Genomic DNA, 12,934 nt, shown 5'->3' with positions numbered 1-12,934 from the left:
CCCAAAAGTTGCCCAAGTTTCCGACCTACATCCGTTTATTATACAGCAATAGCGAGGCGCCGTGGCAGCTGTTTCTGATGGCGAAGCGTCTCTTCTTGTACAGAGAGCCGCCACATAGGACAGTATTGATTACATTCACCCATTTCCTTCACCGTCATCCTATCGAGTTGCCCATATGACGGCGTGTGTGTGTGTCTGTGCTTCTGAATCCAAGTTTTATCCTCCCGTGGGGGGGTTCACGCACAGAATATACATTTTCTTTTAAACGCGAAAACAAAAGAAGATCGCTACTAGAAGCAATACCTTGGGAAAACAGAATATCAAGTGAGTCGTCTGTATATATAAAAGAGGCCTGAAATCTCATATAGTTCAATTATAGCCATTTGCTTTTTTGCTTTCATTGGCAAAGAAAAAACAAACAATTTTCTCTGCCGATTCGATTAGAAACTCTGCGCGGTTGAAAACAGTGTTTAATAAAGTTTTGTCGTTGGCGCGGCACGAGCGCGTTTTGAATTGAAATTGAATTGACTTTGCTCTCACCCTCATCTGCAAGCAAACAAGTTGGAGAGTTTCTACAGCATCTCAACGACTATACCCCGTCCACAGCGATATTGGTAGAATTGCATAGATGTAGGGTTCGTTGTATAATATATACAGCAGCAATTGCAAAATGTCAAGACTCTCCGGCGGTATTGTGTGCAGACAAACGACACCCACCACCATCGTCCCTTATGGAACGCATAGAAACGGCGTACATGTGGCAACGAATAACAAAACGAAAAAGATAATTTCTACCAAATTCAAAAGCGAAAATAAAAAGATGAAGAAAGCAAAATGTGGTGTAGAAAAGAATCCGCAACACAAGTGGGATTTACTATTGAAAACCCTGGCCGGAGCACACACACACACACACAAACAAAAATGACGGAAGATTTAGTTTGTGCAAATTTCTTTCCGTATTATTCCTTGATTTATTTTCTCTACGCTTACGATGTTCTATTGAAATGCACTAAACAACAGCACGGGATACGAGTATTTACCTGCACGATGACAAGTGCAGTCTGTATTAAACATTCGAAGCTTTTGAGAAGGATAAAAAAAGATCTATTGCTTTTGTATATATTTATATATAAAGAAATATGCTTTTTTTTTCTAGGCAGAGAATGTTCTTCTAAAGAGACAACAAGATCGATAGTCTACAAAAAAACAAAAAAAAAAAAAAATGCAAGAAAACAAAGGCAAACCGGAGACAAAAATAAAAAAATCTAAAGAAAAGTTTCGTCACTATATTTCAAACAGTTAAGCGGGCAATCCTATCCGTGGGATTTGAGCAACCTGCTCCGAAGCGACAGTTTGAACGTTTCGGCTCCGGCACGGCTTCACTATATGGCCGATAGTAGAATAAATGGACTCGCCCACGGGCTTGGATGAAAAAAGAAAAAAACGATTGTCATGTTGCAACGCCGATAGGACAGAGAGAAAGATGGATATATTGTGAATGGCTATATAGACATGCAATCCAGAGCGGGATGCTTTCCCTATGTAGATACCCAAAACAGTGGCAAGTATTGCGGAGGGAAAAGAAGAAGAAGAAAAAAAAAAAGGGACAGTTAGCTATTTCATTGTGTCTGCAAGGGAATCGATCGATGCATTCAAAAATCTCTTCAAAATTTTTTTGCCTTTTCAATCAGTTCGTAAGATGGTCTTTTGTCTCCAAGACATCGTACACTCGACAGTACATGTCAGATTCTTATTCAAGTTTCAATCCGCCAGACAATTGCTAAGTTTGCAGAAGCCATTTGGAAAAAAAAAATAATTGATGAATTAACGATTCAATGGGGATGCATTTAAACCCTCTGTTCCCTTCGAGCACTTGGAATCAGACGGTATAGGACAAACTTCGTGCCTCGTTAACGATTAGATATCTAGAACACAGGCTGCCCATCCTAATTTTTTGTCCATTCCGGCAACGCTTCTTCTTGATTGGCTGTAGCGCTTTCCCAACTACGTGAGAGCTATGAAAAGAAGCCAATCTGTTTAAATTGATTATAAAAAAAAAACAAAAAAAAACTAGAATTAGAGTAGCATATCTATTTCTGGCCTCTATTTCTAGTTACCAGTAGACATTCATAATGCATGAATGATCGGTACTGCACGACCTACCAGATTCGAAAAAGACCAAATGAATAAATCAATAAAAAGAATCCTGTATGAAAGAGAGGGGGAGGCCGGAGTATCGGAAATCTGCCCAGCCGGTAAATAGAAAAAGAAAGCGGACACGGTCGCCTTGGGAACTCTTGTAGCGCATCGGTTTTGATTGGTTCTCGAACTGTTTAATTGGTTTTGCCACGAGTTCAACGGCATCGCAAAAAAAAAAAAAAATTCACGGTCGATTGAACGGAGGTACGTGGTGGGGCGGATGAGCGGTCGGGCGGAGCAAAGAGTTGGGTAGGGAAATAGAAAAAAAAAAAAAAGCTATTAAAATGATACGATAAATAACTGGCAATTACCAAGCGAAAAAAAAAAGCAGTTGGATTTTTTTTTTATTTCATTCCTCCTGATCGTAATTAACTCTACCACTCCCACCCCCCATCTTCTCTCGCTGAAACATAAAAATATTACACGGGGAAAAATGGAAGAAGATGATTTTTTTTGTGTGTGTGTGACAAGGACACGACGGCGACGATGTCGAGAGAATAAATAGTTGGTCGTTATTCATCTGTCTTTAAAAAATTCAAAAAAGAAACAAAATTAATGCACGTTAAAATAACAGCAGGCGAATAGACAAGAAGCTGCGCTCGACAGCCAAGAGGTCGACATATGCGCTAGAGAAGTTAAAACAGATCTCTTCCAGCCCGTCGGCGAGGATTTCTCCATTCATCAAACAACAAGAAAAAGGAAAAGTCTCCATAATCACACCTGCCATACGAAATCAAAAGGGCTGCTGGTGCTGGTCACCAACACGCGTGTGACTCTCTACTTCCTTATATAGTTACGTGGATTTTTCCCTTTTTATGTGTGTGTATTTGGCTTGCACGTTCGTAGCGCGAGAATGTCGGATTGATTGCGGAACCAGCGCACGGAGTCGTGCGGTGCAAAACTAGTCGAGCGCGTCGCAAAGTCTCCAAATACCTTAAACTGGTAGCGTCGGTGGAAGAAAAGTCATCGAAGTAACGACGTACACACACACACGCATAAGCGGAGCTAGCTCCCCGCTTGACTGCTGATGAGCGCCACCCACCCTTGCACGACTCCCCATCCTGGAAGAAAACACCCAGGCTCAAGATCCAGGGGAACAGGAAAAAAAAAAGGGCAGTAAAATAAAAAAGAATTTTGGAAAAGAGTTCCACAATACAAATTCCGAGTGGGAAACTAAAAATTACGCTTTAAAAAGGTGTTTTTTTTTCTCGTAAATATTTCTTGTGTGGTGTGTTCAAAATGTATCGAGTTCTAACGAGCGCGTGTACCCAAGTGAGAAACAAACGAAACGAATTGAAATAGGAAAAAGGCACATTCATTTAAACCAACTCATCGCCAAAACGCAGGAAAAACAAAACAAAGATCGTATATTGGTCGTTAAGATAACATCGTCTAATAAGGGACGGATGGATTTTAAAAAAGGATTTATATTTTCTCTAATAAAAAATGCAAGTCAACTAAGAAGGAGCGTATGCTTCATTGAAAAACGATGCCACACAAATCATTAAGCAAAACCATCCGCTTTTGTTAACAAAAGTAGGAAAGAAGACGTTTGAAATAAGTTCCCAATGTTTCTTTCATTTGGAACAGAATCCTGATTTAATGTTGTTATCTGTAGTCTATGGATGCGATCCATTTTTCCTGGCAACGCTCGAGACAATGTCTGCTCATCAGTAAACAAGCAGAAAGCTGACAATTTGGCCATCCTCAAGTGAAATGCAATTGATGGCTGAGAGACGAGAAGAAAAAGAGAGGTAGAAAGGAACTGACACACGTTCGGAAACATGTCAATCGATAAAATAATGAACTCCATAAGCCACTGGATTGTATTCTCAAGTCTTGGCACGTACACTCGCCTTCTCTCAACTTAAAGACTCGCTCGAAACATGGCCCCAATGCAAGACTTTTTTTTCCTCTTTTAAATACATTCATTTTGCACTAGATTCTGTTTAATTAGACGCCTATTCAAACATTCCCCCTCCCTCTCTAGTTGCGTTAATTTGCCTTACAAAACGCCTCGTTGCCCATCCCGCTCTCGTTCCATCTTTCAATGCCTTTAAGAATTTTTGGCACTTGAATCGCGAGAAAACTAGAATTCAAATTGGCTTGATTTCCATGTTTTCCTTTCTGTTTTAATAAAAAAGAAAAAATTGCAGCACGATCTGTTAATTTGTTTGTTTTTTTCTCTCCTAGTTACCAAACCAATCAGGTATTTCATTAATCGGAATCCCTAGTCGACTTAAAGCAAAACTGGGATTCTGCACGTCATCACTGCGTTCTTTTCCAGGGAAATCTTTAGCTGCCAAACAACAACAAAAAAACGCACTACTCTTTGATCGAATATTATTCCATTGAGATTTCCGGGGAAATCGAGGATCTTTGTTTGCTGCAGCATCAGCTGATAGAAAAAAAAAAAAGATGAAGCGCAAGTTTTTTTTCCTTCTCGGCAGGGGCGGTGTTATTGAATACGTTTCACTAAGCCGCTGCACCATACGGTACTGGATTAATCTCCATTAGCCGCATTATACGAAGAAACTTTCAGCGGCAAGGCAAAACAAAAACAACAACAAACAAACGAAGTGCCTAACAGCTGATAATGGGTAACACGGGCAAAAGAACGAAGACGGGCAAGCGTATTTATAACGTGAGTGGAAAATTGAGAGTAGAGTAATGCACTAGTCGGATGTGTTAGTGTAAGATGCAGGGGAAAGTTGTTGTGTTTTTGTTTTCCCAACACAACAGTAACGAACACCCGTATCAGAAATAAGGTTGAACTATCCCAGGTACGCAATAGATGAAGGAATTTACTCTTTACAAAAGGAAAAGCAGATGCTGGATGAAAACAGGATGGATATAATAGCAAAATTTAAGAGGATTTTATTTTTTCGTTCGTGATTGGATTCGTGAAATTTCATCCGTTTTACGACGAAAATGTAAATTTTTTTTGCAGCCTGGGGGGTAAAATGTAAATATAATGCAGCAAAAGTCAATCGTCTAAGTGTGCCATGTTATACTAGTCCGATCGGATGTTACAGACAGTTTCTCTTCGGCTACGGAGCTTCTGCTACATAATTTCTCTGACAGTTGTGGTGGAACTCTTCTTTTTTTTTCTGTACGCATACACAATCATTTTTATATGTACATGTACGTACATAGGCAGGCCACACACGAAACGTCGTGTTTCATTTTTTTTTTTTTTGGCAGCAATGGAAGAACAGCTGAGACATTTCAAAACATAAGAGGTTTAAAAAGAAAAACAGTCGATAAAGAATAACATCCCGCCGGCTACTTGGGTGACACTAAGACAGAACCGCGCCGCAAAAACACTCTGATACAGGATTGCTACCGTAGATATGCAAGATCAGCAGTGACAGAAGCCGCCATAAATCATTTTGCGCACCGAATATGCATATCGAATGTAGATACACATGTTCTTTATGGCCGCCCAACATTGAACGCTTCAGGACATGTCCTACTCGTCAACCGTGTCCTGTTCAGACGACACGATTACGCGCACACAAAATCCAACGACAGGAAATCGACATGTTGGAGTGGGGAGGGAATCAAAGCATTGAAACCAATCTGTTTATAGCCGCCAGGTAAAATAGAGTAATAGACGAACGAATCGCGTATTCGTGTTATCGTCTTCAACTCAATCCGCACCGTATTTTTGACAACCTCGATTCTTTTTTTTTTTTTAGTCAAGCCAATGGACAGCCCAATAGGCAAGACAAAAATAATAAGAAAAACTTTTGAGTGCGTAAGAGTAATTCCAACACACACACACAAAAAGACAATTAAGTTCGGAGATATAACAAGAGAAACGAGTTTCAAGTGCGCGCATGTCTATCGCAGCGTAAAAGCGCGTGAATAGCCAACGGTTCGCTGGCATTTTAATATCAAACAAATTCAATAAGAAAAGAGACAAATAAAATGGCTAAACAAAAAAAAAATTTTTATCTTTCAGTTTGACGAAACGATCCATCGGTTGAGCACGCTGTCGAAACGTGACGAACAAAGAGCAAACGAGTGACAAAGCTAATCCCTGGCGAAAAAGAAAAAATTGGCCTGATTGATTCACAAACAAGCAGACGCTATCAGTAAATCGATAAATACGAGATGGCGTTAAGGCGAATTCGTTTTCACTTCGCACATACGACCCAAAAAAAAAAAAACGAGGGATGCAACTGGTGGTAGCTCGTGAGTTTGTCCCGCTCCGTTAAACATACTTGCCAAGTTAGCGTGCACGCGATCCACAGAGGATAGACGAGCTAAAGACGAGAGCGGTTTGACTAAGGAAAACATTTGTCACAACGGGTCACGGTCCCGTTGTAGTGTAGACAAGAAATTGGCGTGTTTCTCTGTAAACCCCCCCCTGTGCGTTTGAATGCCTCGTTTCTTTCCTACCCATCTATTCTGTACGCCATTTTCTCTTCCGGTGGGATTGACTCGCCGTGTTTCAAACATTTGCTTCTACAGTCGTTAACTTTAGCTGTTAAAGAAAATGGTAAGAAGAATAAAAACTCTTCTGTTTTCCTTTTTCGTCTGTACATCGTTCTTTCTCTTTGTTTCTTCGACGCAACTATTCGTAGGCAAATGAACAAGTGCGTACCAAACCTGCCTTTTGTTTTTCAGTTGTCATAAGACGCTCGTTTGTGTGACGTAACGTACGATCCTTGCGCGAGGCATTCTCGTGAAAAGGCCCTTTAAAAAAAAATCGTTTTATAAAAATGAAATTGGTGGTAAACAGCGCAAGCGTCCATCTTTGCGAGTCAACAAAATTGTCAATGTATACAGACATCAACTCTTTAATTTGATTTTCCACGCTGGCGACAAAAAAAAAAGCCATAATCGTTGAACGAGAAACGAAGTACTTTAAAGCTTCGATAGTCATTGATGTCGACAAAAACACAAATAAAAAAATTGTCTTTATTCTATTTCGCATTCTAATCTCCCGCCCCACCTTTTTGTATTTTCTAAAAGAAGCGAAACGGCTAATCAGCAGCCGTTAAACGGTGCGACAATCTAATGACATAGTTACGCAAGGAGAAACAGCAGCAAAACAACGTCGACGATGAAAACTCGCATTCACGCAACGTGTAAACACAAAACAAACAAAAAACAAGGTGTATTTAACTAAAAAAAAAAGGGGGGGACTTCCGCCTAAGCACCTGTTCGAGTTCCCGCAGTCAGCAAACCAACACACTTGCTCGTTGAACCAAATCAAATTGGGTCACATCGGCACGGGATCATCGCCAGCTTACGGCCGGCCCAAAGCTATAACCTGCCGGCTATTATTAATTCATCTCGAGTCGTGTTTTCTTTCTCTTGGCCACATTGTCTTATTCTTTTTGAAAGTAGGACTATAATGTAAGCAATATTTCTCTACGTAAAAAAAAAAAAAAACTACCTGAGAATTTACGTTGTCTTGGTTGTTCTTTTATTTTTAGGAAGGAAGGAAGGAGACGTCATGGGAAAGCTGAAATGACAATGGGAAAAAACAAAAATGCCGATAGAATAAAGAAGAAAAAGTGCCGTCAGTAGGAAAGGAAACCCAGTAGAGACATTAAGTTTTCTCTTTTTTTTTTACCATTCCCTCATCTGCATACGCGGTACTGTAGCACACAAGGGAAAATGATGGCTCGACAAGAAGAAAAATATAACCACTAGATGAAACAAAAAAAAAAAGACGGAACAAACCCGAAGACCTGAAGAACAGAAAGAAAAGAAAGAGTGGACGGCACAGATGACGCCCTACAAAAAGGATTTCCGCCAGCATAAGCGGGTACTGCGGAAGAAATCCGACAAGACACGGAAAGGGGAGAAAAGCAATACGAGTATTTCGAATTTAGGTTTTCTTTCTGTTTCTAGATATTATTTTTTTTTCGAGAAAAAAAAAACGCACAAAAATGTAGACAACGACATACTGAACAGCCATTAACGAAAAAAGAAAACCTGTCGGAAAGGGACTCAACAGATGTTGTACAAACGCATAACAATATCGACTTGAAAGTCTGACAGTGGTTCCGAGAAACGTTGACGATGAGTGTGGTAAACATTCCGAATCGAAAAATGGAAGGACAAAACGAGATGGATTCGTCATTCAAACAACTTACCAGGCAGCAGTTTTGGCGGAATAAATTTATCAAGTCACTGGACGAAAAACTCATCAAAAGAAAAAGCTCTAAATTGTTTTCGCTTGTTTCCCTCGTGAGTGCGGCTGATGCGTTTGACGTCCTTTGTATTGAAGATTTTTTTTTTTTTTTTACGGGCTTTCCTTCTACGAGTCAGTAGCTGACAATCCTACACAACAATAGCTCACAATTTTTTTGTCTGCATCGAGGTAAAAAAAAAAAACAAAAAAAAGGTTCCGATTTTCAACGGATCCGGAACAGACGACCCAACAACCGCACGAAACGGTCCGACACACACAGACACGATCACACAGCGAAACACAGACGAGGACACGGTAACGTAAAAGAAACACACACATACACACGGAACTAAATAAGTTCAACAGCTCGAATGTCTCTCATAGTTGTTTTCCGTCTGTGTCTCTTTGTAAGTTAACAACAACAACAAAAATCACAATCAAATTGCCTAACAAAGTCGAACTCCAATGAAAAGAAAAAGTGATAATCCGCCTGGAGTAAATCCCCCCCAAAAAAGATCACCCCCTTGTAAATATTCACGTAAAAAAAAAGGGAACGGGTGAAATGTCAGAGGGGCAATTCTTTGACGTCGACTGACACGAAAATAATTTGAACGGCACCCCTTTCTAAACGCGTCCGCTCGGGCATCGACTCGGACCACCGACTGAACGGAGTTAAAGTCGAGAGAGACCGAACGAATGGCTCCAGGGAAGAAGAGGAGGAGGACACACGGCAAACACTAGTACCTAGCAAAGAAAAAGAATCTCCCACCCTACCGCCACCCACCTCCCGCATGACATCAGAGACCGCGCACGCCTCACGCAGAGTCCGCGAACCGCGCCGCTTCACTGCCCCCGCCCTTTCCTCTAAGAATGTTTCTTGTTTTTATTCCTTCGAATTTAACTCGGCCACACAACACCGCGTGTACTTTTCTAAACGAGTTGGAATAACAGGGAGAAGGCAGAGAGAGGCAGGTGGCTTCTTTTTTTTTTTTTTTCTTTCTCTTTCTGAAGACTCACGCGGGTTGGTTTTCTAACCCGCACGAAAATAATAAGCCTACTACCACCGCTGGTAGTAGTGTGAAGGCTAGGTGGTATGGCCGACTGTTGAGTGTGTGCTTGCAAACGACCTCGAACGCAACCAGGTATATCAACGAACAGGAGGAGAGAGAAAGACACACACATAAGTACACTTCTACAAGAAACCGAAAAGAGGGGATAATGCTGACAAGTATATAATCTCTCTCGTAAATAGTGGCAGAAAAAGATCTATGCAATTTATTGCTCAGCACTTTCACCGATGGGTTGTACAATTGAAAGAAGTCATCGATATGCAATTTCTCATTCCCTGGTAAATTAAATACTGTTGTTGATAGTACCTGCATCGGGCCGCCATACGGTACAAGATCAATGTTTTTCTTCTATCCTTTTCTTAAAGAGAAAAATATATTTTTAGTTATTCCTCCATTCTCCTTCCTTGGCCTGTTTTTCCTTTCGATATTTCTTTCTTTCCCGTCGTGTGTGTGTGTGCGATACCCAGAACGGATTTTTGAAACCCCAAAAGAGAAAGAGCCGCACCTCTCAATGACGTGGTGGCTATCGACACCTTTTCCTTTTGCCTCAGATTCATACGCTCTTCTTCTTTCTTGGTTTTCATTCTCTACAGAAAAAGAAAATCATTGGAAGAAAAGAAAACGCACAAGGCACAGCAGCTTCTGCCATACAACAGCCCCAAAAAGATTATGTCTTTGGCCAGCAACGGGGCCACAAATAATACAACAACATCAGGCCGTCTTGGGGATACATCCAGCGAGCCATGGTAGCATCCGACATCAACCGAACGAAACAAAAAAGCGAGACTTTCTGCTAGTACCTTGATCCCATTTGGATCCAACCAATTTTGTTGTGTTGTTTCTTTGCCCACAGTCACGTGATGCCAACGGATCCTCACGACGTCGTTCATCATCCTTTCCAACGAAAAAAACAAGCATCAGATCGAACGGATATAATAAGCTACGCATACCGTGTCGCATAATCTGCCCGGCGTGATTACTTGCAACACACGACGACGACGACGACCACCATCGCGCGTAAAATGGGGGAACCTGGCACTCCTTGCCTGTGCCCTTCAGCCGTTTTTCAATGTCTGTTTACACATTTGTTTTTCGATTGCGTATTTCCGACTAGCGGATTGGGTTGGGCTCTTTTTTTTTTACTTCCTCCATCTCTCTATTTTCTTTTACGAACATTTACGAACATGCATAAAGAATTATCGGCTTCGTGAACTCTTGCCTTTCTCTAACGCTATTGATTACTTTCGGTCCATTGGAAAATGAAGAGACCAACGGGTTTCAAATTGGCGGCGAGCAGCGACGTCGAGATCGACATGTTGGGTTTTTATTTTTTATTTCCTTAAGATGGTATTTTAAATAAATTGCCGAAGAGAAAGAGAAAATGGCATGGGCACGAGAGAAGTTTGAATAGCCATTCGCGGTTTTCCATTTGCTTGGATCGCTACAATCCTGCGCTAACATACACTCGGGAATTTTTTCGGTTTTTTTTCTTCTTCTTTGGGTACGTACATGAGAAGGTTCGGTTCACCGGAGATGAGCACCGCAACAAGAAGGTAAGGAACTGGAAATCGGAACCGAAAATCTCACGGTCTGTTTTTATAATTGAAATGAATCCTCTTTGATAACGTCTTTTTTTGTGTTACGACACAACACTAAATATACTTTCTCTGGCACAGACGCCAAGACCGATGACTTCTGTTTTCAAAAAAAAGAGAAACAAATGAAAAAAAATGGGGAAAAAAAGTGAACATCTTCATTTCATTCATGAGACCCCTATCTTCATTTCAATAACAGGACGCATTGTTATCATTTCTTTCCAATCGAGAAAATACAATTGCTCGTAGGGTGGGCAAAACATCCCTGCCCTTGCCTCTTCCATTTCAAAACATTGCCTCTTTTCAGACAAAATCAAATTGAAAAACAAAATTAAAATGAGATTTGTAGATGAAAATTCCTTTTTTTCTAACAATTACGTTCGCTGTAGCAGTCAATCTAGTTGGATAATCATAATAGACAAACTGAACAAGAGACTGTCCCGCAGACAAAAGAAATTACAAAAAAAAAAAATCTAAATTCCTGATTGCATTTCATGTTTCAATTAGTCGAAAAGCTTTGCCTCGCCCACACACGAAGATGCCATTTCTAAAGTTAGAAAAACCAATAAAAGGAGGCCAATTCAGTTGGGCGCAATCCCATCGATGATTGTCAAGAATCCGGATGACTCTTGCACGACTCCGCTTCCTCAGCAGGCGGGTTCGGCTCTTTGACGCCCACCCAAACGCATTCGACAGTCTTTTCTTTTTTTATCCTTTCCCTTTTCCCTCCTTCAATGGTAAATGTACTCACATTCGTCTCTGTCAAGTGAAGAGACAGAAAGGTTGGGTTTTCAACGGTTACAGCCTCTCCTTAAACCGCTACTTATTCGCCAACTGCAGCAATAATAACACGACGCACATTCACAAGAAAATGCCGGAGCCCGTCAGGTCCGCCATCGTCTCAAAACTTGAGACGTGCCACTTGACAGAATCCATTTAACTTGAGTCGACGTGAGTGAAAAAAAAAAAAAAACGGGGGTGGAGGGGGAATACATTGGCGAACAACTGACGATCGATCGATGACTTTCAATCAAGAAGGTGGCTGGGAAATTGGTAAAAAAGAATCGACACTCACGCAAACATGTTTGCAACCATGAAGCATCCCAACTCGATAAGACGTACTAAGATGTTGAATGTCCAATTGCCCATTCACTCTTGTTCTTAGGCGAAAAAAAAAAAAAGCAAAATAAACGTGGGGAATAAAATCCCGAAAAAGAAAAATGGGCACTCCTTTGAAAATAACGTTGGCGTGGCAATGAGGAGACGAGCGATTTTTAGAAGGCAAGATGAAGAGAGCTTGAATATAACGGGCACACACGAGAGAGGCTTTTTGTGTGTGCCATACACGACTTTTACTGCTAAACACATATCAAGAAGGCAGCAGGAGGTCCGTCATCATAACGCACCAATGTTACGTATTGCTACGTAGTGGACGAATAGGTCCATAAGGCAACATGAAAAAAAAAAAAAAAATAAGAAAAATAAGAGTCAGTCCGTCGTTACATCCGCTTCCATACTAATGCAGCCAGGGATTTGCTCGTGTGTTGTATGAGTAGATCGTGGCGGACATACGTGATGGGCTTTTAAAGTTGTTATTTTTCTTCGTTGGACGCTATCCGCTTATCAGCAGGGAAACAGTCTCACTTCTTTTGTTTTTCTACTGAACGCGTGTGTGTGGTTGGAATAAAATTTTGTGAGACGAGACATGGCCTATTGCCAATCCAAAAAAAAAATAAAAAATAAATTGTTGAAAAAGGAAAATACATTTAAAAGCGTGGGGGGACGAGCGAACATCTGACAGGTGTCAACACCTTGCCCAACATTTTTATCGTTGGAAAAAAAAAAATTTTTTTACTCAAAAAAATTCAAAAATGTCAATAGCTATATTCAAAAGGTTTTGATTCATAAATTTTGTG

The 12,934-nt window shown here is 40.7% G+C and overlaps 1 protein-coding gene across 2 annotated transcripts in view; it reads right to left on the bottom strand.

Annotated features, from left to right (window-relative positions):
• Nucleotides 1-12,934, bottom strand: part of LOC116926993 — a 64,156-nt gene that overhangs the window by 49,085 nt on the left and 2,137 nt on the right. Inside the window, exon 1 of one of the 2 annotated variants that reach the window (XM_032933916.2) lies at nucleotides 8,316-9,021. The exons of the other annotated variant lie outside the window; for it this stretch is intronic. The gene's annotated coding sequence lies outside the window, so the exon portion shown is untranslated. Of the gene's footprint in view, nucleotides 1-8,315; nucleotides 9,022-12,934 lie in introns of those variants that run through there. 2 annotated transcript variants of the gene reach the window in all.

The sequence above is a fragment of the Daphnia magna genome, linkage group LG1 (genome assembly GCF_020631705.1).
Source record: "Daphnia magna isolate NIES linkage group LG1, ASM2063170v1.1, whole genome shotgun sequence".
NCBI classification, from domain to species: domain Eukaryota; kingdom Metazoa; phylum Arthropoda; class Branchiopoda; order Diplostraca; family Daphniidae; genus Daphnia; species Daphnia magna.
The sequence above is the reverse complement of the archived record's forward strand: the minus strand, read 5'-3'. Positions and strand labels throughout refer to the sequence as shown.